Source organism: Cherax quadricarinatus, chromosome 50 (genome assembly GCF_038502225.1).
Source record: "Cherax quadricarinatus isolate ZL_2023a chromosome 50, ASM3850222v1, whole genome shotgun sequence".
In the NCBI taxonomy this organism is placed as follows: domain Eukaryota; kingdom Metazoa; phylum Arthropoda; class Malacostraca; order Decapoda; family Parastacidae; genus Cherax; species Cherax quadricarinatus.
In genome coordinates this window covers 27,909,354-27,936,150 of record NC_091341.1, presented here as the reverse complement: position 1 = coordinate 27,936,150, position 26,797 = coordinate 27,909,354, and the positions used below count along the sequence as shown (strand labels likewise).

At 38.2% G+C, this 26,797-nt stretch overlaps 1 protein-coding gene across 4 annotated transcripts in view; it reads left to right on the top strand.

The window, feature by feature from the left end:
- Positions 1-26,797, top strand: part of MED14 (mediator complex subunit 14) — a 532,798-nt gene that overhangs the window by 303,129 nt on the left and 202,872 nt on the right. The window lies entirely within an intron of this gene.

Here is a 26,797-nt window from a genome sequence, read left to right as displayed (position 1 = left end):
ACATTACAAGTGTGCACTTAAAAGCACTACAGGTGTGCACTTACAAGGCTGGATTTATAAGGGGGCAACTGCCCTGGGCCCCCCTGCCACAGGGGCCCCCATGCCAGAGGGGCCCCCAGACGATGGACTTCCTTTATAACAAAATGTAATAATAAAAAAATTAGCTTAATAAAAGGAATTAACAAATAAAGTGGTGTGGGTGCATCAGAAAATATAAGGAGAGAGTGCCCCCAATATATATCCAGTGTATATCCAGTAACATCTCGATCCCTTTATTTTCAACCGATTACGTTCATTTTTGGTGTACTATTAGAAGCTTATATTGAGTATCCTGTGCTGAAGTTTCAAACTTATCAGCCAAAAAGGAAATGAAATATGCAAAATTTATGAAGAATTGCATTTGGCAGCAAACCTGTAATCAGTGGTACTTGGAAAAGTGGTTTTGACACTTGCTGCTGATAGAACACTTCTAATTCCATCACGAAAAGTGTACCAATTCTAAAATAAACCTTATCTTCATGCTAAAAAATATAAAGTTTCATAACTTTTTTGACATTTTGGAATATGTCGGTCTTGTTGCCCACACAAATCTAAAAATATTTGGGATAGTTCAAAAAGGAACACTTTTCATTGTTTGTTGTGAAAATCAAGTCAATTCATTCATAAATAAGGATGGAGTGCCCCTAAATAGGTAAATAACTTATTTCCGAGATATAGGCCGCAGCGCGCGGCACCCCAGGTGCCCGGGAAATTTTTTTTTCCCCCGAAAAATTCGCTTTCTTTTACACTTTTTCCGTGACCTATGAGTGTTTATTACAGTTAACTATTGTAAATCTCCGTTTTCTCTCATCACTGATGAGAGAATGGGTCTTTTCACCTTCAGGGGATATATCACTAGAATTTTTTTTTCCTCTGGGGCATCATATTATGCTATATATTTTTTTTCTGGTGTACTTTTTATGTTTCTATGCTATTATTATATTGCATTATGTCATATTAGATCAGTTGTGATAGGTAAATAAGCCTTATAATTGATACTAGCGTGAGTATGGAATATTTTGTTGGCTGGAGGTGTCGGCCATTTTGGGCACTATTTCCAGGGGTTCCTGATTGGTTCCTTGACCATATTAGCTCCGCCTGCTCTGGCATGATCTCAGATGGTGAATTTGTATTATATTAGACATAAAGATATAAGAAAACAATAAAAATAACACAGAGGAAAAAAAAAAATATGCCGCATCAGCGCTTGTTACGCAAGGCTCTGTCACCATGCCTGTTATAAATGACTGTAATTCCTTTTAGAAACATTGTACAAGGATGATAATTATACCAGAGTGTAGCCAGAAAGTTCAGCTATTTTTTGGTAACAACTCAATTTTCGTATTTTTTCTATTTTTTTTTTTTACTCCGCACGCTGACTGTGTGATACATTCCTTAAGGCTACTGTCAAGGTGGATACCTAGGAATTTTCCCTCTGTGAGTCTTGTGACTGATGATCCATTTAGCGCAATGTTAATTGGATCATTTGCAGCTTTGTTTCCAAACTGAATGAAATAGGTTTTATCAGTGTTCAGGGTAAGTTTGTTAGTCATCATCCATGCAGATATTTTCTGTGATTCAGCATTGACTGTGTTTGTTAGTATGACTGCATTTGGGTGGGAAAATACATATGTAGTGTCATCTGCAAATAATATGGGTTTGAGTAGTTGTAATGCATTCAGTAGATCATTGATGTAGATGAGACAGAGGAGTGGTCCAAGGACGCTTCTTTGTGGGACTCCTACTGTGATTGGTTGGGTGGAGGAGTTTGTATCATTTGCATACACATATTGAGTTCTGTTACTAAGGTATGACTTTAGGTAGTTAAGGGAGTGTCCTCTGATACCATAGTGCATTAATTTGGAGTACAGTAGTTCATGGTCGACTGTATCGAAAGCTTTACGTAAATCAATGAAAATGCCCAGCGGGACTTCTTTCTTTTCAAGTGCGGTATGTATTAGTTCTAGCATGTGTATGATAGCGTCATTTGTGCTTTTATTATTCCTGAATCCAAACTGACAAGGGTTTAATATGTTGTGTGAAATGAGGTAGGAATAGATCCGTCTATGAATTAATTTTTCAAAGATTTTATAGAGCAGTGGTAAGTTAGATATTGGTCTATAGTTATTCAAGTCAGCTTGGTCACCTCCTTTGTGGATTGGAGTGACCCTCGCTATTTTGAGGATTGTTTGGAAGGTAGATGATTCAATGGATTTGTTAAAGAGCGTTGCAATAATTGGTGACAATACTTGAGAAGCTTTTTTGTACATAAAAGCAGGCAAGTTGTTTATGTCTCCTGCCTTGTTTTTAAGGGTGTTTATGAGCATAACTTCAGTGGGGTTGGTTGGAGCTAGGAATAGCATATTTTGGTAGGTTTTTTATGAGGTAGTCTGATGAACGAATGTTTGTGCTTGGTATTTTGTTTGCTAGATTTCTTCCTATGGTGGAGAAGAAAACATTAAGTCTGTTTGCTGTTTCGGTTGGAGTGAGTAGGGGTTCATCTGATTTTGTTAGTTTGATTGCTTTGTTTTTGGATAACTTTTTGGTTCCAAGAATTTCAGATAGAGTTTTCCAGGTTTTTTTCATATCACCTTTGATGTTATGTAATCTATTTTCATAATACAATTTTTTTGACCTTCTTATCAGGCTGGTAAGTGCTGACGAGTAATTTTTCGACTGTTCTATTGTTATTTGACTTATTCTATACTGTTTTTCATATTTGTGCTTTGTGTTAATGGATTTGAGGATGCTTGGTGTAACCAGGGATTATTCAGTCTCTTTGCTGTGATCTGTTTAGTTTTTCTGGGTCAATGTCTGTTGTAGAGGCATTGGGCTTTTTTTAGAAAATTATTTATACATTCATTCATATCTGTATATGTTTCAAGCTCATTTTGCCAATCGATGTTATTCATAGCTGCTATAAAGTTGTTAACTGCTGTCTCGTTATGTAGTCTGAAGGTTACTTTAGTAATGTCTTGTGGCAGTTTGCCCAGATTAGTTATGAGAAAGGTTGGGTAGTGGTCTGTAGTGTTGTCTGTGATTATGCCTGATTTTAAAGGGGATATGGTGTTTGTCCAGATGTGGTCTATTAAGAAGATGCTTGTCTCGGAGATTCTTGTAAGTTTAGATATTGCTGGTAGCAACAGGCAGTTACTCATTGTGTTTGTGAATTCGGTTACTTGTGGGTCCTGGTCGTGTAGTATGTTTATGTTGAAATCACCTGTTAGTAGTAGGTGGTCTTCATTCATGTGTGCATCAGTAATCATGTTTCCTAGTTTTTCACTAAAGTGATAAATGTTTGACTGTGGTACTCTGTAGATGTTTATAACTGTGAGGGGATTTTGCAGGTCTTTTGATTTAAATTTGGCTATGATATATTCTCCATGTTCATCCCCTGTGCAAGATTTATCGATACATTTGAGTTGATTTGAATAGTACAGTGGACCCCCGGTTCGCGATGCTATCGGTATCCGATAAATCTTGTAACCGATGCATTATATCGCAGAAAATTTGCCTCGGTTCCTGTTACAAAACCTGGTATGCTATGCGATTCGTACGAGACGTGTCCACGTGTGGCCTGAACTGCCCCGTGTGTGCCAGTGTTTATAAGCCAGCCAGTGTGCGCACATCTAAGGATACATTCGGTACATTCCATATTATCACTGTTTTTGGTGCTTGTTTCTGCAAAATAAGTCACCATGGGCCCGAAGAAAGCTCCTAGTGCCAACCCTTCGAGACCAAGGGTGCTAATGGCTGTTGAAATGAAGAAAGAGATAATTGCAAAGTACGAAAGTGGAGTGCGTGTGTCGGAGCTGGCCAGGTTGTATAGTAAACCCCAATCAACCATCTCTACTATAGTGTGCAGGAAAACGGCAATCAAAGAAGCTGTTCTTGCAAAAGGTGCAACTGTGATTACGAAACAGCGACCACAAATGTTAGAAAATCTTGAGAGACTGTTATTGGTGTGGATAAATGAAAAACATATAGCATGAGATAGCATCTCTCAAGCGATCATTTGTGAAAAGGCTAGGCAGTTGCATGACGATTTGGTAAAGAAATTGCCTGCAACTAGTGGTGATGTGAGTGAATTTAAGGCCAGCAAAGGTTGTTTTGAAAGATTTAAGAATCATAGTGGCATACATAGTGTGATTAGGCATGGTGAGGCTGCCAGTTCAGACCACAAAATGGCTGAAAAATATGTGCATGAATTCAAGGAGTACATAGAGGCTGAAGGATTGAAACCTGAACAAGTGTTTAATTGTGACGAAACAGGCCTGTTTTGGAAGAAATTTCCAAGCAGGACCTACATTACTCAGGAGGAAAAGGCACTCCCAGGACATAAGCCTATGAAAGACAGGCTTACTCTTCTGATGTGTGCCAATGCTAGTGGTGATTGCAAAGTGAAGCCTTTATTAGTGTATAACTCTGAAACTCCCAGAGCATTCAGGCAAAAGAATATCCTCAAGGCTAATTTGTGTGTGCTGTGGAGGGCAAACAGTAAGGCATGGGTAACTAGGGACTTTTTCTATGACTGGTTACACCATGCATTTGCCCCCAATCTGGAAAATTACCTAATTGAAAAGAAATTAGACCTTAAGTGCCTCCTGGTATTAGACAATGCCCGTGGTCATCCTACAGACTTGGCAGAGTGACTTTCTAAGGACATGAGTTTCATTAAGGTGAAGTTTTTGCCTCCTAATACCACTCCTCTCCTGCAGCCCATGGACAGCAGGTCATTTCCAACTTCAAGAAACTGTACACAAAAGCTGTGTTTGAAAGGTGCTTTGAAGTGACCACAGATACTCTATTGACTCTAAAGGAGTTTTTGGAAGGATCACTTTAATATCCTTAATTGTGTAAATCTTATAGGTAAGGCTTGGGAGGGAGTGACTAAGAGGACCTTGAACTCTGCCTGGAAAAAGCTGTGGCCAGAATGTGTAGACAAAAGGGATTTCGAAGGGTTTGAGGCTAATCCTGAGAAGCCTGTGCCAGTTGAGGAATCCATTGTGGCATTGGGGAAGTCCTTGGGGTTGGAGGTTAGTGGGGAGGATGTGGAAGAGTTGATGGAGGAGGACAATGATGAACTAATCACTGATGAGCTGCTAGATCATCTTCAACAGCAAGAGGCCAGACCTGAGGAAACTGCTCCGGAGGAGGGGATAGAGAAATTGAAGAAGTTGTCTACTTCAAAGATTAAGGAAATGTGTGCAATGTGGCTTAAAGTGCAAACCTTTTTTGATGAAAATCACCCTCAGACAGCTACTGCAAGCCGTGTTGGCAACCTGTACAATGACACTGTTGTGAACCACTTTAGGAAAGTCATAAAGGAACGAGAGGTACAGGCCTCTATGGACAGATATGTTGTGCGACACAAGTCCAGTGACTCTCAAACTGGTCCTAGTGGCATTAAAAGAAGAAGGGAAGTAACCCCGGAAAAGGATTTGCTACCTCAAGTCCTAATGGAGGGGGATTCCCCTTCTAAACGCTAACACCATCCACACACTCCCCTCCTCCCATCCTATCAGTCATCACCAGATCTTCATTAAAGGTAAGTGTCAATTATTCTATTGTTATTATTCTATTGTTATTGTTGTTGTTGTAATTATTCTATTGCATTAAACTTAATATTTCATGTGGTAAAAGTTTTTTTTCATACTTTTGTGTGTCTTGCACGGATTAATTTGATTTCTATTATTTCTTATGGGGAAAATTGATTCGCTTTCCGATAATTTTGGTTTACGATGAGCTCTCAGGAACGGATTACTATCGCGAACCGGAGGTTCACTGTATATAGCTGTTCCTCCCCTTTGCTGGTCTGTTCTACAGTTGTGTATGGCCATGTAGTCAGGAATGGTATAGAAATCTGTAATATCAGGCTTTAGGGGGCAACTGCCCTGGGCCCCCCTGCCAGAGGGGCCTCCATGCCAGAGGGGCCCCCATGCCAGAGGGGCCCCCATGCCAGAGGGGCCCCCAGACGAAGGACTTCCTTTATAACAAAATGTAATAATAAAAAAATTAGGTGTGGATTTAACAAATAAAGTGGTGTGAGTGCATCAGAAAATATAAGGAGAGGGTGCCCCCCCTCCCTTTGAATAACTTAACTATAAGTTGACCTTCTCCTGATAGGGTTAACTTTTACAAAAAGACGGATTGCATCAATTTCTTTCTTGAAGTTAGACGGTTTTGATTTCTTCCTTTTATAAATTACGCTACTTTAACTTAAATGTGTAGTTGGTCGGTCGGCTTATAAGCAAATTATTATACAGTAGGAACTTGCTTATATGGCAGGTTAGGTTCCAGGCTACTGCTGGAAAACAGATATCGCCGGAAAGCAGAATGCCATTTTTTCCACTTATAAATGCATGTAAATGCCAGACAACAAGTTTACACTAACTTATATTAATGCAACATACAGGGTTATAAACTATTCCACACTGATAGGGTCAACAGGAAGGGTGGTGGAGTGGCGATGTACATCAGAGAAAATTTAAACTGTTGTCTTAGACATGATATAAGATTAGAAACATTGAACACAGAATCTGTTTGGCTACAGTTTCTCGAGGGTCGTGACAAATTAATTTTGGGTGTGATTTATCGGCCCCCCAAACCTTGATAGAGAGTGCAGTGAGCTGTTATGGGATGAAATTCATGAGGCATCTAACTATGAAAATGTCAACAGAGTAAAGTCTGAGGTGGCTACAATGAAAAGCTCTGTTCGGCAAGGCACAGTACTCGCTCCCATCTTGTTTCTCATCCTCATATCTGACTTAGACAAGGATGTAAGCCACAGCACCGTGTCTTCCTTTGCAGATGACACCTAAATCTGCATGACAGTGTCTTCCATTGCAGACACTGCAAGGCTCCAGGTGGACATCAACCAAATCTTCCAATGGGCTGCAGAAAACAATATGAAGTTTAATGATGAGAAATTTCAATTACTCCGATATGGTAAACATGAGAAAATTAAAACTTAATCAAAGTACAAAACAAATTCCTGCCCCAAAATAGAGCGAAAAACCAACGTCAAAGACCTGGAAGTGATCATGTCAGAGGATCTCACCTTCAAGGACCATAACATTGTATCAATCTTATCTGCTAGAAAAATGACAGGATGGATAATGAGAACCTTCAAAACTAGTAATGCCAAGCCCATGATGACACTCTTCAGGTCGCATGTTCTATCTAGGCTGGAATACTGCTGCACATTAACAGCACCTTTCAAGGCAGGTGAAATTGCTGACCTAGAAAATGTACAGATAACCTTCACGGCACGCAAAACAGAGATAAAACACTTTAATTACTGGGAGCGTTTGAAGTTCCTGAACCTGTACTACCTGTAACGCAGGTGGGAGAGATACATGATTATATACACCTGGAAAATCCTAGAGCGACTAGTATCGAACTTGCACACGAAAATCGCTCCCTACGAATGCAAAAGACTCGGCAGACAATGCAACATCCCCCCAATGAAAAGCAGGGGGGTCACTAGCACGTTAAGAGACAACACAATAAGTGTTAGGGGTCAAAGACTGTTCAACTGCCTCCCAGCATACATAAGGGGGATTACCAATAGACCACTGGCTGTCTAAAAGCAGGCACTGGACAAGCACCTAAAGTCGGTACCTGACCAGCCGGGCTAGGGCTCGTATATTGGATTGCGTTCAGCCAGCAGTAACAGCCTGGTTGATCAGGCTCTGATCCACCATGAGGCCTGGTCACAGACCGGTCCACGGGGACGTTGACCCCCGGAGCTCTCTCCAGGTAAACTCCAGGTAGTGATGGTAGTTGAATGTAGTAATGGTAGTTGAGTGTAGTGAGGACAATTGAGTAGTGATGGTAGTTGAATGGAGTGATGCCAGTTGTGAGCAGTGATGGTAGAGTGTAGTGGCGACAGCTGAGTGCAGTGATGGTAGTTGAGTATGGTGATGGTAGATGAGTGAAGCAATGGTAGTTCAGTGTAGTGATGGTAGTTCAGTGTAGTGATAGTAGATGAGTGTAGTGATGGTAATTGAGTGTAGTGATGGAAGTTGAGCGTAGTGATGGTAGTCGAGTGTAGTGATGGTAACTGAGTGTATTGATTGTAGATGAATGTAATAATAATAGCTGATTGTAGTGATGGTAATGGAGTGTAGTGATGGTAGTTGAATATAGTGATGGTAATTGAGTGTAGTGATGGAAGTTGAGTGTAGTGACAGTTGTGCAGTGATGGTTGTTGAGTGTAGTGGTGGCAGTTGAGTGTACTTATGGTAGCTGAGTGTAGTGATGACACTTGAGTAGTGATGGTTGCTGGGTGTAGTGGAGGCAGTTAAGTGTAGTGATGACAGGTGAGTCTAGTGATGACAGTTGTGTAGTGATGGTAGTTGAGTGTAGTGGTAACAACTGTATAGTGATGGTAGTTAAATGTAGTGATGGTAGGTGAATGTAGTGATGGTAGTTGAGTGTAGTGATGGTAGTTGAGTGTAGTGATGGTAGTTGAGTGTAGTGATGACAGTGTAATGATGGTAGTTGAGTGTAGTGATAGTGTAGTGATGGTAGTTGAGTGTAGTGATGACAGTGTAGTGATGGTAGTTGAGTAGTGATGACAGTGTAGTGATGGTAGTTGAGTGTAGTGATAGTGTAGTGATGGTAGTTGAGTGTAGTGATGACAGTGTAGTGATGGTAGTTGAGTGTAGTGATGGTAGTTGAGTGTAGTGATGACAGTGTAATGATGGTAGTTGAGTGTAGTGATGGTAGTTGAGTGTAGTGGTGGTGGTTCAGTGTAGTGATGGTAGTTGAGTGTAGTGATGGTAGTTGAGTGTAGTGATGGTAGTTGAGTGTTTTGGTGGTAGTTGAGTGTAGTGTTGGTAGCTGAGTGTAGTGGTGGTAGTTGAGTGCAGTGATGACAGTTTAGTATAGTGGTGGTAGTTGAGTGTAATGTATACCAGTCTTGCACAACTTGTCAGGCACTGCAACATCATGGTATCTTGATTCAGAGGACATCTACATGACTTGCTTCAAGACTTCTACAACTAGCCCATCAATCTGGGAAGGACCTACTTCCACTGGGGAATCCCGCCTACCAGTGACTATGCCCTCGTCTGCTACACATCCCTTTCACTGACGCCTATATAAGCGCCAGTCTCCTTGCCTGTGCTTCAGAATCTCTACAACCACGGTGCTCTAAACACCATCTCCAAGGCCGAGGGACTGATTACCTCATCTTTTGTATATAGATCTTCGTTTTTCTTATTATGTCCAAGAATTTGTATTGATAAAGCCACTGGATGGCGAAACGTCTACAATAAAGATAACCAGATGTTGCACAAGTGTCTTAACTTTCATCATGTAATGTAGTAGTTGAATGTAGTTATGGTAGTTGAGTACAGTGGCAGTAGTTGAGTATAATTGTAGTTGAGTGGTAGTTGAGAGGAATGCGAGTCAAACTTTTGTTCCCTTTTGTCAATGAAGTAAAAATCTCATAACAAACTCCAGGTTCAGTGCAATCTAAGGTGTGCTCTACAGCCCCACAAACAGAGCCACTAGCAAGAAAACAGGTGCAGGGAACACAATGAATTGTTTCATACAGACACATACACAGGGCCGGATTTAGATCTGGGGGGGCCCGGCGCACTTTGGGTTTGGGGGGCCTGGGTCACTATAGGTTTGGGGGGCCCTCAGCATGGAAATTAAATTGAATTACAAACAAGAAATGAACTAAAATGAATAATAAACAGTTTTCGAAAAAAATATGCTAGGTTTCAAAGAAGACGTCTGATTTTATTTTTCTGATTTATTGACTTTAAGAATAACTTTGACTATAATTTTCATTCTGTAATACATTCCAACTACTCTATATAATATTTACTGATGTGTATTTATTTATATCTTTGGTGTCATGCTTTTGGTATCTACAGCAGGCCCCCACTTTATGGCATTTCACTTTACGGTGTTCCGCTAATACGGTTATTTCAAATTATGACCAAAACTTGCTATACGGCTCCCCCCACCTGACTTTTTAATACAGTCACTGCGCCCCACCCGGTTTGTTTACATTCTCCATGAGATCTGTAAGCACTGAATCTCTCCATTATGTCTAGAAACTTCAAAATTTCAAGTGTTTTTAAAAGTTATTTCATATTTTATATATACTCTGATAATTATACAGTGGACCCCTGCCTTATGAATACATCGCATTACATTAAATCCGCCATACAAAGCATTTTTGACTCAAATTTCAAACACATATACAACAAATTTCCAAAAAAAATTCCATGACCGTAGGTATACTATCGAAGATAGGGTACTATGTTCCACAGTCAGCCCTCCTGGCCCTATATCACTCACTTATTTACCCCTATCTCACCTATGGAATTTGTGCATGGGGCTCAACAACAATAAACCATCTCAGACCATTAATTACCCAACAAAAGGCTGCAGTCAGAATGATAACAAATTCCCACTACAGGCAGCACACTCCACCAATACAGTGGAACCTCAAAAATCGAACTTAATCCGTTCCAGGAGCTAGTTCTAAATTCGAAAAGTCTGAAATTCGAAGCAATATTTCTCATAAGAAATAATGGAAATACAATTAATCCGTTCCAGAAACCCAAAAATATTCACACAAAAAATACATTTTATAGAGATTAACCCTTTCAGGGTCCGTCCCGTAGATCTACGGCTTTACGTTCAGGGTCCAAACCATAGATCCATGCCAAAATTTTAGCGCCATCAAATTTAGCACGAGAATGCTGGTAGGCCTGCATCTAAGAGAATGGGTCTGGGTGGTCAATGTGCACACCATAGAAAAAATCTGGACGCCTGCATGGCATTGTGGGAATGCCAGCAAAGTAGCTTTGTTCATAGTGCCTGGCGGAAAGGAAGCTCTCACTCCCCACTCACTCTCCGGGCGAATTCTGACTCTCCTCTTCACAACTTACAGTTCTAAGACTGATGGAAGTGGAGCTGAAGACGAATTCTATGGTTTTGAACCATATAGTACCATTGTGCCATATGGTACAATGGTGCCATGTCATACAATGGTATCATATGGTACAATGGTACCATATGGTACAGAGTGCCATATAGTACATTGTACCATATGGTACATTATACCATATGGTACATTATACCATATGTTACATTATACCATATGGTACATTATACCATATGGTACATTATGCCATATGGTACATTATACCATATGGTACATTATACCATATGGTACCCTGTACCATATGCTATCCTGTACTGCATGGTACCCTATACCATATAGTACAATGTACCATATGGTACCCTGTACCATATGATACTGTGTACCATATGGTCAATAGGTGTTGGTGGCATGAGACACCAGCCAAGACTGAGTGAGTGGCGACACAAGCTAGCTACTGACTCCGCAGTTTCCGAGACAAAGTGCTTTGTCATCCACCACAAGGAACACGTCAAGTTCCTGTACACTTGTAAATATATAATAGAACATTACTAATATACAAAATTTTTGCATATTTTTGTTGTAAACAACTATTGTAAACAAAATAATAATGAAAATATTAGTGTGTTTATTGTGTTGAATACAACAGTACCATATAGTACCATATGGTACAATGAACCATATGGTATCATTGTACTGCATGGTACCATATAGTGCATTGCATCATATGGTACCATATAGTACCATTGCACTATATGGTACCATTGTATCATATGGTACCATTGTATCATATGGTACCATTGTATCATGTGGTGCCATTGTACCAAATGGTGCCATTGTGCCATTGTACAATATGGTACCATTGTATCATATGGTACCATTGTATCATATGGTGCCATTGTACCATATGGTACAATTGCACCCTATGGCACCATTGTACCATATGGTACTATATGGTACCATTGTATCATGTGCCATTGTGCCATATTGTACCATATGGTACCATTGTATCATATGGTGCCATTGTACCATATGGTACCATTGCACCCTATGGCACCATTGTACCATATGGTACTATATGGTACCATTGTATCATGTGCCATTGTGCCATATTGTACCATATGGTACCATTGTATCATATGGTGCCATTGTACCATATGGTACTATTGCACCCTATGGCACCATTGTACCATATGGTACTATATGGTACCATTGTATTCAGCACAATAGCCGCACTAATATTTTCATCATTTTGTTTACAATAAACTTGTAAACAAGTTTTGTAAGCAATATAATGATAAACAAATTAGTGCAGTTATTGTGTTGAATACAATGAGTGTACACTTATACAATATACATTATACTGGTCTCACAGGCCACAAATGTTATTAAAAAAAGAAAAAATTAGAAAAAAGAAAAAAGTATAAAAAAGTTAAAATAAAAAAATTGGATTTTGCGGAAGTCACTGATGTTGCCGCCACCTGGTCATTTTGGGTCAACTTCCCGCCGCTGTATCTCGGTAAGTACTGATCAGAAATTTTTTTTTGTCTTATTACCTTCACAAAAATATACTCTTTAATTCTGTAAGAAAAAATATTTTTTTTTTTTTTTTTTCAAAATTTCTTGGACACTGGAGCACCACTTCAGATTTTGGCCTTGGACCCTGAAGGGGTTAATTACAGTTTTACATACAACAAATACTATAGTTTCTAATTATGTATAGTAATACATATAAAATAACATTTTTACTTACCTTTATTGAAGACTGGTGATGGCATCTGGAAGATAGGGAGGAGGAGAGAGGGAGTTGGGGTTAGTGTTCGGAAGGAGAATCCCCCTCCATGAGGGCTTCAGGTAAAGCCCTCTCTGGGGTTACTTCCCTTCTCTGTCTTTTAATGCCACTAGGACCAGCCTGAGAGTCACTGGACCCCTGTCTCACAAAATAACTGTCCACAGTCCTCTGTTTCTGGTGCCTCTTTAACATTTCCCTAAAATGGGACATGGTTCTGTCACTGAACTTGTTGCAAAGATGGCTTGTTTCAGCTTGCTTAGGGTGGTACTTCTGCACAAACATTTGGACATCATTCCACTTGGCACAAATCTCCTTAATCTTTGAAGAAGGCACCTCATCCACTCCCTATATTAACACCATCTGCAACATCAGCTTCCTTGATTTGTTCTTTCTTTGCCAGGATAGAACCGATGGTCGACTTGTTTTCCCCATATATCCTGGCAAGCTCAACAAGTCTCACACCACTCATACTTCTGTATTATTTCCTTCTTCATATCTATGGTGTTTCTCACTTTCTTTACCACAGGGGTACCACTAGCAAGTTTCTTTGGGCCTATGGCAGCTTATTTCACAGTCCCACAAGCACTAAACACAACAAAATAATCGTAAAATGCGTGAATGAGAGCGCAGGTTAGTGTTCACTCAAGCATAAACAAAGCTAGACTGCTCACGGCGCCTGCGCGGGGACGCGGACAGAGCGGGCGGCAGACAGGTCCCATACCCAGCGGTCCGAAAATAGGGGCGCGTTCGATAATAGGGACACAGTTTGTCCGAAAATATGGTCCTATTTTCGAAACGTTCGATATGTGATATGTTCGAATTTTGAGGTTCCACTGTATCTATGTATTTTATTTAGTGTGAGTACAACAACATCTTATACAGCAGTATGTAAAAAAGAAAAACTTTGCAATGATGCCCACAATTTATAAAATAATAATAATAATAATAATAATTATAATAATAATAAAAATAATAATAATAATGTTTATAATAATAATATTAATAATAATGTTTATAATAATAATAATAATGTTTATAATAATAATATATAATAATAATAATAATAATGTTTATAATAATAATAATAATAATAATAATGTTTATAATAATAATAATAATAATAATAATGTTTATAATAATATTAATATAATTATAATAATATATAATAATAATAATAATAATATAATAATAATAATATAATAATAATAATATAATAATAATAATAATATAATAATAATATAATAATAATAATATAATAATATATAATAATAATAATAATAATGTTTATAATAATATAATATAATAATAATAATAATAATAATAATATAATAATAATAATAATAATAATAATAATAATAATAATAATGTTTATAATAATAATAATGTTTATAATAATAATAATAATAATATAATATAATATAATAATAATAATATAATAATGTTTATAATAATAATAATAATATATTAATATAATAATAATGTTTATAATAATAATATAATAATAATGTTTATAATAATAATGTTTATAATAATAATTATAATGTTTATAATAATAATAATGATAATGTTTATAATAATAATGTTTATAATAATGTTTATAATAATAATATATAATAATAATGTTTATAATAATAATAATAATAATATAATATAATAATAATAATGTTTATAATAATAATAATATAATATAATAATAATAATGTTTATAATAATAATAATAATAATAGCACCACAACTTTATACATTGTCTAAAAATCAATAATTTATATCACTACTAGAAAGTCAACTAATTTATTCAATAAATTATACAATAATTTATATAACTACTAGAAAGTCAACTAATTTATTCAATAAATTATACAATAATTTATATAACTACTAGAAAGTCTACTAATTTATTCAATAAATTATACAATAATTTATATCACTACTAGAAAGTCTACTAATTTATTCAATAAATTATACAATAATTTATATAACTACTAGAAAGTCAACTAATTTATTCAATAAATTATACAATAATTTATATAACTACTAGAAAGTCTACTAATTTATTCAATAAATTATACAATAATTTATATCACTACTAGAAAGTCAACTAATTTATTCAATAAATTATACAATAATTTATATCACTACTAGAAAGTCTACTAATTTATTCAATAAATTATACAATAATTTATATCACTACTAGAAAGTCAACTAATTTATTCAATAAATTATACAATAATTTATATCACTACTAGAAAGTCTACTAATTTATTCAATAAATTATACAATAATTTATATCACTACTAGAAAGTCAACTAATTTATTCAATAAATTATACAATAATTTATATCACTACTAGAAAGTCAACTAATTTATTCAATAAATTATACAATAATTTATATCACTACTAGAAAGTCAACTAATTTATTCAATAAATTATACAATAATTTATATCACTACTAGAAAGTCAACTAATTTATTCAATAAATTATACAATAATTTATATCACTACTAGAAAGTCAACTAATTTATTCAATAAATTATACAATAATTTATATCACTACTAGAAAGTCAACTAATTTATTCAATAAATTATACAATAATTTATATCACTACTAGAAAGTCAACTAATTTATTCAATAAATTATACAATAATTTATATCACTACTAGAAAGTCAACTAATTTTTTCAATAAATTATACTAAACTACTTGAGAGATTTTTTTTTATAAATTGTGTGACCAAATTAAAATTCAATATTTTTTTTATAATTTGATAGATGAAACTAAACTATTTGTGGTTAAATTTTATAGAGAAATTCAATTTTTAGACTTGTGTTATCTTAGCCAGGCAACATTTGCTTTATATTCTTACTTCTTATACTTTACACATTCCCTATCAAATTATTATTATACAAACTTTTTTCATTGGTACAAGTTTTTTTCATTATTATAAGTTTTTTCATCGGTACAATTTTTTTTCATTGGTACAAGTTTTTTTCATTGGTATAACTTTTTTCATCGGTACAAATTTTTTTCATTGGTATAAGTTTTTCTTCGGTACAAATTTTTTTCATTGGTACAAGTATTTTCATTGGTACAAATTTTTTTCATTAGTACAAGTTTTTTCATTGGTACAAATTTTTTTCATTGGTATAAGTTTTTTCATCGGTACAAATTTTTTTCATTGGTACAAGTTTTTTCATCGGTACAAATTTTTTTCATTGGTACAGGTCGTCCATCACAAATCCGGCATCATTGGGACCTGTAGTGTGCCGGATTACAGAGTAGTTAGGTTACAATACACTTAATTAAATATACCAACTTCACTGATCCAAAAATCGAACGTTTCCGCTACTTTGAGCTTAATTTCAAGGTACTTTTCGTCATGAAAGCAATGAAAATCATGTCTATTTCTGTAATATATCTTCCATTCTATCAAATGAGTCCAAAAAAATGAGAATACAACCATAAAAACCATACAAAAATATACTGCAAAGAGGCGGCTAATGGCTGAGAAGTTAGCTCCCTTATTTATCGTCTGTCTTTTTTATTTTTGTTGTACGTTAAGAAGCATCTTTCCACCATACACTGCCCAAGTTTCAATGAGATAGCCCAACAAACAACCGAGAAAAAAAAAATTTACCAAAAATCATATATGGCAAGCCCAAGCCAGGTACTGGAAATAAGTCACTTTGTCTGACTTTCCTGGGTTATCCTAGGTTCTCTATACATACACTGCTATGTATGATAATCTATGTAACTGTATTTGTGTATACCTGAATAAACTTATTTACTTCTAGTCTGTCAACTGAGTACAAGAAACCGCCCATTCACTTATTTCAACTACCCAATAAAGTGGTCAGAAATTGGCAGTTTGGCCGATTTCACACAAATTTCAACAGATGCCAATTTCAAAATAGGGTCCAGAATAAACAATGCAGACATTCCTGGCACTAAAATAACATTTTCTCTGTTCATTAGTCACAGCTACAGGCCCCTCTTGTATTACTCTTGCTTACCATTTGGAATTTTTATTCACACAAAAAAAAAACAGAAGATTTACTGTTATGCAGACTACTGCATTATTGTAATATTTGTATAAATAATGTCAACCCAGACTACGTATTGGAATTTGGACTGGCAGGCAGACAGGCATTGGACGGTGACGTCATTTGTTTACTCTTGAGCTTCGCTAAAGAATAGGACATTTTCGCTACTGTGAGCGCAATTTCAAGATACTTTTCGTCATGAAAACAATCAAAATCATATCTATTTCTGTAATATATATTTCATTCTATCAAATGAGACCGAAAAAATGAGAATATAACCATAAAAACATACAAAAATACAGTGGACCCCCGCATACCGTATGCATCACATACCGTTCAATCCGCATACCGCTCGCTTTTATCGCATACCGCCCAAAAACCCGCTCACCGCTCTTCGTCCGAGACGCGTCCAATGTGCGCCCTTAGCCAGCCTCACATGTGCCGCCGGTGGCATTGTTTACCAGCCAGCCTCCGCGGTAACATCCAAGCATACAATCGGAACATTTCGTATTATTACAGTGTTTTTGGTGATTTTATCTGCAAAATAAGTGACCATGGGCCCCAAGAAAGCTTCTCGTGCCAACCCTACAGCAATAAGGGTGAGAATTACTATAGAGATGAAGAAAAAGATCTTTGATAAGTATGAAAGTGGAGTGCGTGTCTCCGAGCTGGCCAGGTTGTATAATAAACCCCAATCAACCATCACTACTATTGGTGGTACAGCTGCTGCTGCTGCTGCTGCACTGTCAGCTGCTGCTGCTGCTGTAGCACCGTCAGCTGCTGCTGCTGCTGTACCACCGTCAGCTGCTGCTGCTGCTGTAGTACCATCTGCTGCTGCTGTAGCATCGTCTGCTGCTGCTGTAGCACTGTCAGCTGCTGCTGCTGTTGTACCACCATCAGCTGCTGCTGTAGTACCGTCTGCTGCTGCTGTAGCATCATCTGCTGCTGCTGTAGCACTGTCAGCTGCTGCTGCTGCTGTTGTACCACCGTCAGCTGCTGCTGCTGCTGCTGCTGTAGTACCGTCTGCTGCTGCTGTAGTACTGTCTGCTGCTGCTGTAGCATCATCTGCTGCTGCTGTAGCACTGTCAGCTGCTGCTGCTGTAGCACCGTTGTTGGTGTGGCTTATTGAGAATACCAAGAAACAATTAACCCCAGAGGATTTGCCACCCAGGATGACCCAAAAAAGTCAGTGTCATCAAAGACTGTCTAACTTATTTCCATTGGGGTCCTTAATCTTGTCTCCCAGGATGCAACCCACACCAGTCGACTAACACCCAGGTGAACAGGGAAAAATGCCTGGAACTAGTGCTCATATTGGTGAATTTAAAGCCAGCAAAGGTTGGTTTGAGAGATTTAAGAATCGTAGTGGCATACACAGTGTGATAAGGCCTGTTCTGGAAGAAAATGCCAAACAGGACCTACAGTACTCAGGAGGAAAAGGCACTCCCAGGACACAGTGTCTCATCAGTCATTGCTGCATCTTCAATAAAGGTAAGTGTCATTTATTCTTCATTTAGTAGAGTAGTACATGCACAATATATATTGTGCATGTACTACTCTACTATTGTGCATGTATCCTTCTCTTTGTGTGTAGGAAAATGTATATTTCATGTGGTAAAATTTTTTTTTCATACTTTTGGGTGTCTTGCACGGATTAATTTGATTTCCATTATTTCTTATGGGGAAAATTCATTCGCATACCGATCATTTCGCATAACAATCAGCCCTCTTGCACGGATTAAAGTCGCTATGTGGGTTTCCACTGTATACCGCTAAGCGGCCGCTAATGGCTGAGAAGTGAACTCCGCTATTTATGGTCTGATTTCTTTCATTTTTGGTGTATGTTAAGAAGTATCTTTCCATCATACATTGCCCAAGTTTCAGTAAGATAACCCAACAAACAACTGAGAAAAGGAGGATAGTGAGGCTCAAGTTAGAGTATGTAGGAAAGAGGGAAATTTTTTCCCAGTAAAAGTAGGCCTTAGACAAGGATGTGTGATGTCACCGTGGTTGTTTAATATATTTATAGATGGGGTTGTAAGAGAAGTAAATGCGAGGGTCGTGGCAAGAGGCGTGGAGTTAAAAGATAAAGAATCACACACAAAGTGGGAGTTGTCACAGCTGCTCTTTGCTGATGACACTGTGCTCTTGGGAGATTCTGAAGAGAAGTTGCAGAGATTGGTGGATGAATTTGGTAGGGTGTGCAAAAGAAGAAAATTAAAGGTGAATACAGGAAAGAGTAAGGTTATGAGGATAACAAAAAGATTAGGTGATGAAAGATTGGATATCAGATTGGAGGGAGAGAGTATGGAGGAGGTGAACGTATTCAGATATTTGGGAGTGGACGTGTCGGCGGATGGGTCTATGAAAGATGAGGTGAATCATAGAATTGATGAGGGAAAAAGAGTGAGTGGTGCACTTAGGAGTCTGTGGAGACAAAGAACTTTGTCCTTGGAGGCAAAGAGGGGAATGTATGAGAGTATAGTTTTACCAACGCTCTTATATGGGTGTGAAGCATGGGTGATGAATGTTGCAGCGAGGAGAAGGCTGGAGGCAATGGAGATGTCATGTCTGAGGGCAATGTGTGGTGTGAATATAATGCAGAGAATTCGTAGTTTGGAAGTTAGGAGGAGGTGCGGGATTACCAAAACTGTTGTCCAGAGGGCTGAGGAAGGGTTGTTGAGGTGGTTCGGACATGTAGAGAGAATGGAGCGAAACAGAATGACTTCAAGAGTGTATCAGTCTGTAGTGGAAGGAAGGCGGGATAGGGGTCGGCCTAGGAAAGGTTGGAGGGAGGGGGTAAAGGAGGTTTTGTGTGCGAGGGGCTTGGACTTCCAGCAGGCATGCGTGAGCGTGTTTGATAGGAGTGAATGGAGACAAATGGTTTTTAATACTTGACGTGCTGTTGGAGTGTGAGCTCTGAAGGAGGGGTGTTAATGTTGCAGTTTAAAAACTGTAGTGTAAAGCACCCTTCTGGCAAGACAGTGATGGAGTGAATGATGGTGAAAGTTTTTCTTTTTCGGGCCACCCTGCCTTGGTGGGAATCGGCCAGTGTGATAATAAAAAAAAATAAAAAATAATATTATTACATGTATTATTATCTTTATTTACTACACGTACATGTACAAAGTATACAGGCCTAGCTGACATCAGTGACATACTACTGTATAGAAAGATGCTTGTTATGCAGAGTATTTCAAGAAAATTAGGTCAGTGTCCCAGGATAACACCCACACTAGTCGGCTAACACCCAGGTACCCATTTACTGATGGGTGAACATAGACAACAGGTGTAAAGAAGCACGCCTAATGTTTCTACCCTGGCTGGGAATCGAATATTTACCAAAAATCATATATGGATAACCCAAGCCAGGTATTAAAAATAAGCCACATGTACTTTTTTGGGTTATCCTATGTTCTCTACACACATGCTGCTGTGTGATAATCTGTATAGAGAAAATGACTTTTTTGTTTCAGGTTTATGGTGCAGTACGAGTGTATATCACAGTTAGCCCTGTGCTATACTCCGATTTCTCTAATATAAGCCTCCAAGACAGGGATAGGAGAATGGTATTTGTATACCATATAACGTCTTCATACCTTCGTCAAACTGCTCGGTGTTATGCCAGATATTATTTATTCTGGAGTATTTAGCATGTTTTATGTTATTTATATTGTTTCTTATATCATATTAGATCAATTGTGATAGGCAAATAAGCTGTACTGTTGGTATTAGCGTAATAATAAAGCATATTCTCCTGCATCATGAGACTGAGCTCATGGCAACTGACAGTGGCTTCAAAGCCACCTTATCTTTAATGGGTAATGTACTGTGTAGGTGCTTAACATAATGAGAAGCTTTTCTTTTATTCATTGGAACCATGGCTAGGGCTAAAAGTAAGCAGGTTAAAACAATAAATGGAGAAAAAGAAATTGGAATGACTTATGCAGCAAGTAGCGCCACCAAACAGTACCAGTAGGTTGGTGTGGCGACCCTGGAAATTTGAAATTATGCTAGCCAAAATTAGTGCCGAATAACTGAAGGAACCAAATAACTGATTGCCGGATTTATGATGGCGGACCTGTATAAGTTTTTTCATCGGTACAAATTTTTGTCATAGTTTTTTTCATGGGTATAAATTTTTTTCAGCAGTATAAATGTCTGTTTTGATGTTGTCCTATCTCCTCTGATACGTTTCTATCCCTGTAAATGGAATACCACTACAGTGTACCCCCACCTTACAATATTAATCCATTCCTGAGAGCTCATCGTATGCCGAAATTATCATAAGGTGAATTAATTTTCCCTATAAGAAATAATGGAAATCAAATTAATCCCAGCAAGACACCACAGAGTATGAAAAAAAAAAACATTTTTACCACATGAAATATTAATTTTAATACACACAAACTGACACTTACCTTTATTAAAGATCTGGTGATGATTGATGGGATAGGAGGAGGGGAGAGTATGGAAGCTGTTAATGTTTATAAGGGGAATCCCCTTCCATTAGGACTTTAGGTAGCACGTCCTTTTCCGGGGTTACTTCCCTTCTTCTTTTAACGCCACTAGGACCAGCTGACCCTGGTGCAGCAACAGCTAACCGTGGTGCAGCAGCAGCTGACTTTGGTGCAGCAGCAGCTGACCGTGGTGCAGCAACAGCTGACGGTGGTGTAGCAGCAGCTGACCATGGTGCAGCAGCAGCTGACCGTGGTGCAGCAGCAGCTGACCGTGGTGCAGCAATGGCTGACCCTGGTGCAGCAACAGCCGACTGTGGTGCAGCAACAGCTGATGGTGGTGCAGCAGCAGCTGACCGTGGTATGATCGTACATATTTCTCACAATTTTTACCACAGGGTTGGCACTAGAAGCTTTCTTTGGGCCCATGGTGGCTTATTTACCAGTTACAAGCGCTGTAAACAATGGAATAATACAAAATGTATTGAATGTATGCATGCAACCGGCCACCCTGGCTTGTAAACAATGACGGCAGTGAAGCTGAGGCGCTCAGGCTGGACGGACAGGTTTGGGACGAGTCATGTTGGTCAGAAACAGCTGATGGTGGTGCAGCAGCAGCTGACTGTGGTGCAGCAGCAGCTGACCGTGGTGCAGTAGCAGCTGACTATGGTTCAACAACAGCTGACTGTGGTGTAACAGCAGCTGATGGTGGTGCAGCAGCAGCTGACGGTGGTGCAGCAGCAGCTGACTGTGGTGCAGCAGCAGCTGACCGTGGTGCAGCAGCAGCTGACCATGGTGCAGCAGCAGCTGACTGTGGTGCAGCAGCAGCTGACCGTGGTTCAGCAACAGCTGACTGTAGTGCAGCAGCAGCTGTTGGTGGTGCAGCAACAGCTGATGGTGGTGCAGCAGCAGCTGACTGTGGTGCAGCAACAGCTGAAGGTGGTGCAGCAACAGCTGACCATGGTGCAGCAGCAGCAGCTGACCATGGTACAATAGTACGTATTTCCCACCCTTTTTACATATGACCGCTTGAGAGATGGTATCTCCTGCTATCTGTTTTTCGTTTATCCACAAAAATAACAATCTCTCAGCATCTTTGAGTACTTGCGATCTCTGTTTCGAAAACAAACTTGCACCTTTTGCAAGAACAGCTTCCTTGATTGCCGTTTTGTTGGCCACAATAGTAGCGATGGTTGGTTGGGGTTTGGTATACAACTTGGCCAGCTCCGAGACACTCACTCCACTTTCGTACTTAGCAGTTATCTCTTTCTTCATTTCCATAGTAATTTTCACCTTTTTTACCGCACGGTTGGCACTAGAAGCTTTCTTGGGGCCCATCGTGACTTATTTTGCAGGTACAGTCACTAAAAATGCTGTGATAATATGAAATGTACCGATTGTATGCATGGATGCGACCGCACTGGCTGGCTTGTAAACACTGGCACCCATGGGGCAGCTGAGGCGTGCTCAGGCCACATGTGAGGTGAGTTTTTTAGCGTGAGGCGATGCAAAATTTTTGTGTTAGAATGTAGAAATGTCTACACCAAAGATAATAAATATAGGCTTTATATTATAATTATGATGTTGTTGTATAATGTTACTAAAGTGTCCTGGGATGTACGACCATAAGAGAATTATTATTTGAAGTATTCTTTAAGATTCAGGGTAAATTAACTAAAAAGTAAAAACAGGTAACGAACCCATTCTTGGCCATTATAAGCTGGCCCTCATAACCCTTTCAGGGTTTCCAACGTACTAGTACGGCTTGTGCACCAGGGTTATTGATGTACTAGTACGCCTAAATTCTATCGCCTTCAAATCTAGTGAGAGAAAGCTAGTAGGCCTGCATATAAAAGAATGGGTCTGTGTGGTCAGTGTGCACAGTATAAAAAAATCCTGCAGCACACAATGCATAATAGAGAAAAAAAACTGACCGTGTTTTTTTTTTAAAGCGGCGACTTTGCAGTGTATTTTCGTGTGGTAATTATGGTTGTATTTTAGTTTTCCTGGTCTCATTTTATAGAATGGAACACATATTACAGAAATTGAGATGATTTTGATTGGTTTCATAATGAAAATTACCTTGAAATTGAGCTCAAAGTAGCAGAAATGTTCGATTTTTACAAAAGTTCAAAAGTTAACAAATCATGCTAAGCGTCCAATACACATCAACTGGTGAGTCTAATATTCTTTCACTAGTGCACTGATATTATTTATACCATTTCTACACTAATGCAGTAGTCTGCATAACAGTAAATCTTCTATTTTTTGTGAGAATAAAAATTCAAAGTGGATAGCAAGAGAGATGTAAGCGGGGCTTGGGGATGTGATTAATGAACAGAGGAAATGTTATTTTAGTACCAGGAACGTCTGTCTTGTTTATTCTGGACCCTATTTGGAAATTGGCATCTTCCGAAATTTGTGTGAAATTGGCAAAATTCCCAATTTCTGACCACTTTATTGGATAGTTGAAATCGGTAAATGGGTGGTTTCTTGTACTCATTTGATAGAAGAAATGGAGTTCTAGTGAAATAGATATGATTTTTGTCGACTAGTACACAGGAATTGGCCAAAAATAGGGCTCAAAGTGGACAAAATCGCCAATGTGTAAACATCGTTGAGACCGCTGACTTCACAAGAGCATAATTCTGTAAGTTTTCCATCAAATTTCATACTTTTGGTGTCATTATGATCAGGAAAAGATTATCATTTCATAAGAAAAAAATAATTTTTTTTTTTCTGAAAAATTTTCAACCCTGAGAATGAGTTTAGGAGAGGGCCTCTCGATCCTGAAAGGGTTAATAGTTAATTGTTATAAATTTTTACAAAAAGTCAATAAAACTGAGAAAAATAAAATCAGATGGCTTCTTCAAAACCTAGCAGATTTTTTTTTTTTTTTGAAAACTGCTGTTTATCATTTTAGTTTTCTTATTTGCAATTCAGTTTAATTTCCATGTTGAGGGCCTCCCCAAATCTAAAGTGCCCCGGGCCCCCCTAGGTCTAAATCCGGCCCTGTGCTCTAACACTACAAGTGTACACTTACAAACACTACAAGTGTGCACTAACAAACACTACAAGTGTGCACTAACAAACACTACAAGTGTGCACTAACAAACACTACAAGTGTGCACTAACAAACACTACAAGTGTGCACTAACAAACACTACAAGTGTGCACTAACAAACACTACAAGTGTGCACTAACAAACACTACAAGTGTGCACTAACAAACACTACAAGTGTGCACTAACAAACACTACAAGTGTACACTTACAAACACTACAAGTGTGCACTAACAAACACTACAAGTGTGCACTAACAAACACTACAAGTGTGCACTAACAAACACTACAAGTGTACACTTACAAACACTACAAGTGTGCACTAACAAACACTACAAGTGTGCACTAACAAACACTACAAGTGTGCACTAACAAACACTACAAGTGTGCACTAACAAACACTACAAGTGTGCACTAACAAACACTACAAGTGTGCACTAACAAACACTACAAGTGTGCACTAACAAACACTACAAGTGTGCACTAACAAACACTACAAGTGTGCACCAACAAGCACTACAAGTGTGCACTTACAAACACTACAAGTGTGCACTAACAAACACTACAAATGTGCACTTATAAACACTACAAGTGTGCACTAACAAACACTACAAGTGTGCACTAACAAACACTACAAGTGTGCACTAACAAACACTACAAGTGTGCACTAACAAACACTACAAGTGTGCACTAACAAACACTACAAATGTGCACTTATAAACACTACAAGTGTGCACTAACAAACACTACAAGTGTGCACTAACAAACACTGCAAGTGTGCACTAACAAACACTACAAGTGTGCACTAACAAATGCTGCAAGTGTGCACTAACAGACACTGCAAGAGTGCACTTACAAATACTACAAGTGTGCACCAACAAACACTGCAAGTGTGCACTTACAAACACTGCAAGTGTGCACTAACAAACACTACAAGTGTGCACTAACAAACACTACAAGTGTGCACTTACAAACACTACAAGTGTGAATAACAAAAAAAGGCACAATACCGTGACTGGAATGATACACAAATAACCCGCACATAGAAGAGAGGAGCTTACGACGACGTTTCGGTCCGACTTGAACCATTTACAAAGTCACACTAACGAGAAGTAGAGCAGGAAGGGGTATATATAGGCAGGAAGAGGTAGTGGTGGTGGTAGTAGTAGTAGAGGTAGTAGTAGTGGTAGTAGTAGTAGTAGTAGCAGTAGCAGTGGTGGTAGTAGTAGTAGTAGTGGGGAATAAGGAGGACGAGCCAGTCAAATACAAAGAAAGGGGAGCACTGCAAGGAACCTAGGTGCCCACAGAGGGAGAGCAAGTACACAGAGGTGGGGAAGAAGGGGAAGTGATGAAATAAATAATGCAGGAACAGAAACACGAGACAGAAGAAAGACAACCCAGAGGAGAAAAAGGGAAAGAGGAAAGGGGAAGAGGGAGAAGAAGAAGAAAAAACGAGGAATCAGGTTAAGTCATGGGTGTTCTGAAGTTTGGAACATTTTACAATGTAGTGGGAGAGGAAGGCATCTACAGAGACGAAGCCATCTCTCCTTGTAGCTGTGTCTTTTTCTCATTATTGTGGCTGGTGTGTCTCACTCTCCCATCTCTCCTTGTAGTTGTGTCTTATTCTCATTATTGTGGCTGGTATATCTCACTCTCTAGTCTCTCCCTGTAGCTGTGTCTTATTCTCATTCTCATTATTGTGGCTGGTATATCTCACTCTCTAGTCTCTCCCTGTAGCTGTGTCTTATTCTCATTATTGTGGCTGGTATATCTCACTCTCCAGTCACTTCTTGTAGCCACAGACATCATGGCACTCTTGTACAAACAGTCTATCATGGTGCCTTGAACAGTTGAAATATGACCGTTTTTCATCAGTTGCACATAGTGGCTGTACGATTTCTGTTCACATGGAAGCCTTTTATGTTATATTTATAGTTTTTCCATTGCAATCTAAGTTAATTTAGAAATGTGTTGCAAGGTCTATGTGAAAAGTGACACAGTTTTTTGGAGGATGGGTTGTGCTATGCGGATATAACATAACTACAAATGCTCCTCACTTTACAATGGTTTGACTTACAATATTTCAACTTTAAGATGGTTTGAGTTTTGATATTTTGATTTTCTGATGGTGTGATTGCTTTGTACATTCAGTACTGTATATTTATTGATAAGATAAACCTTTTTTATTTACTTCTCAGTGCTGATATTTAGTTATAGTAATTATTTGTTTACTTATCCAGTGAAAGCAGTTGTTTATTTACTCATTTATTTATCATATATTAATATTGGACTTGTGATATACAGCCTCTCCTCACTTAACAACGGAGTTCCGTTCCTAACACCACATCGTTAAATGAATTCGTTGCTAAGTGAGGAGCATACTATAATAGTGAGTTTGTGTCAACCATCTTTGATATTATTTTAATGTCACCTTTGCACCATTTAGAACATTTCTGGTATATTTTTAAATGTTTATACAGTAGTGTACTGTATAT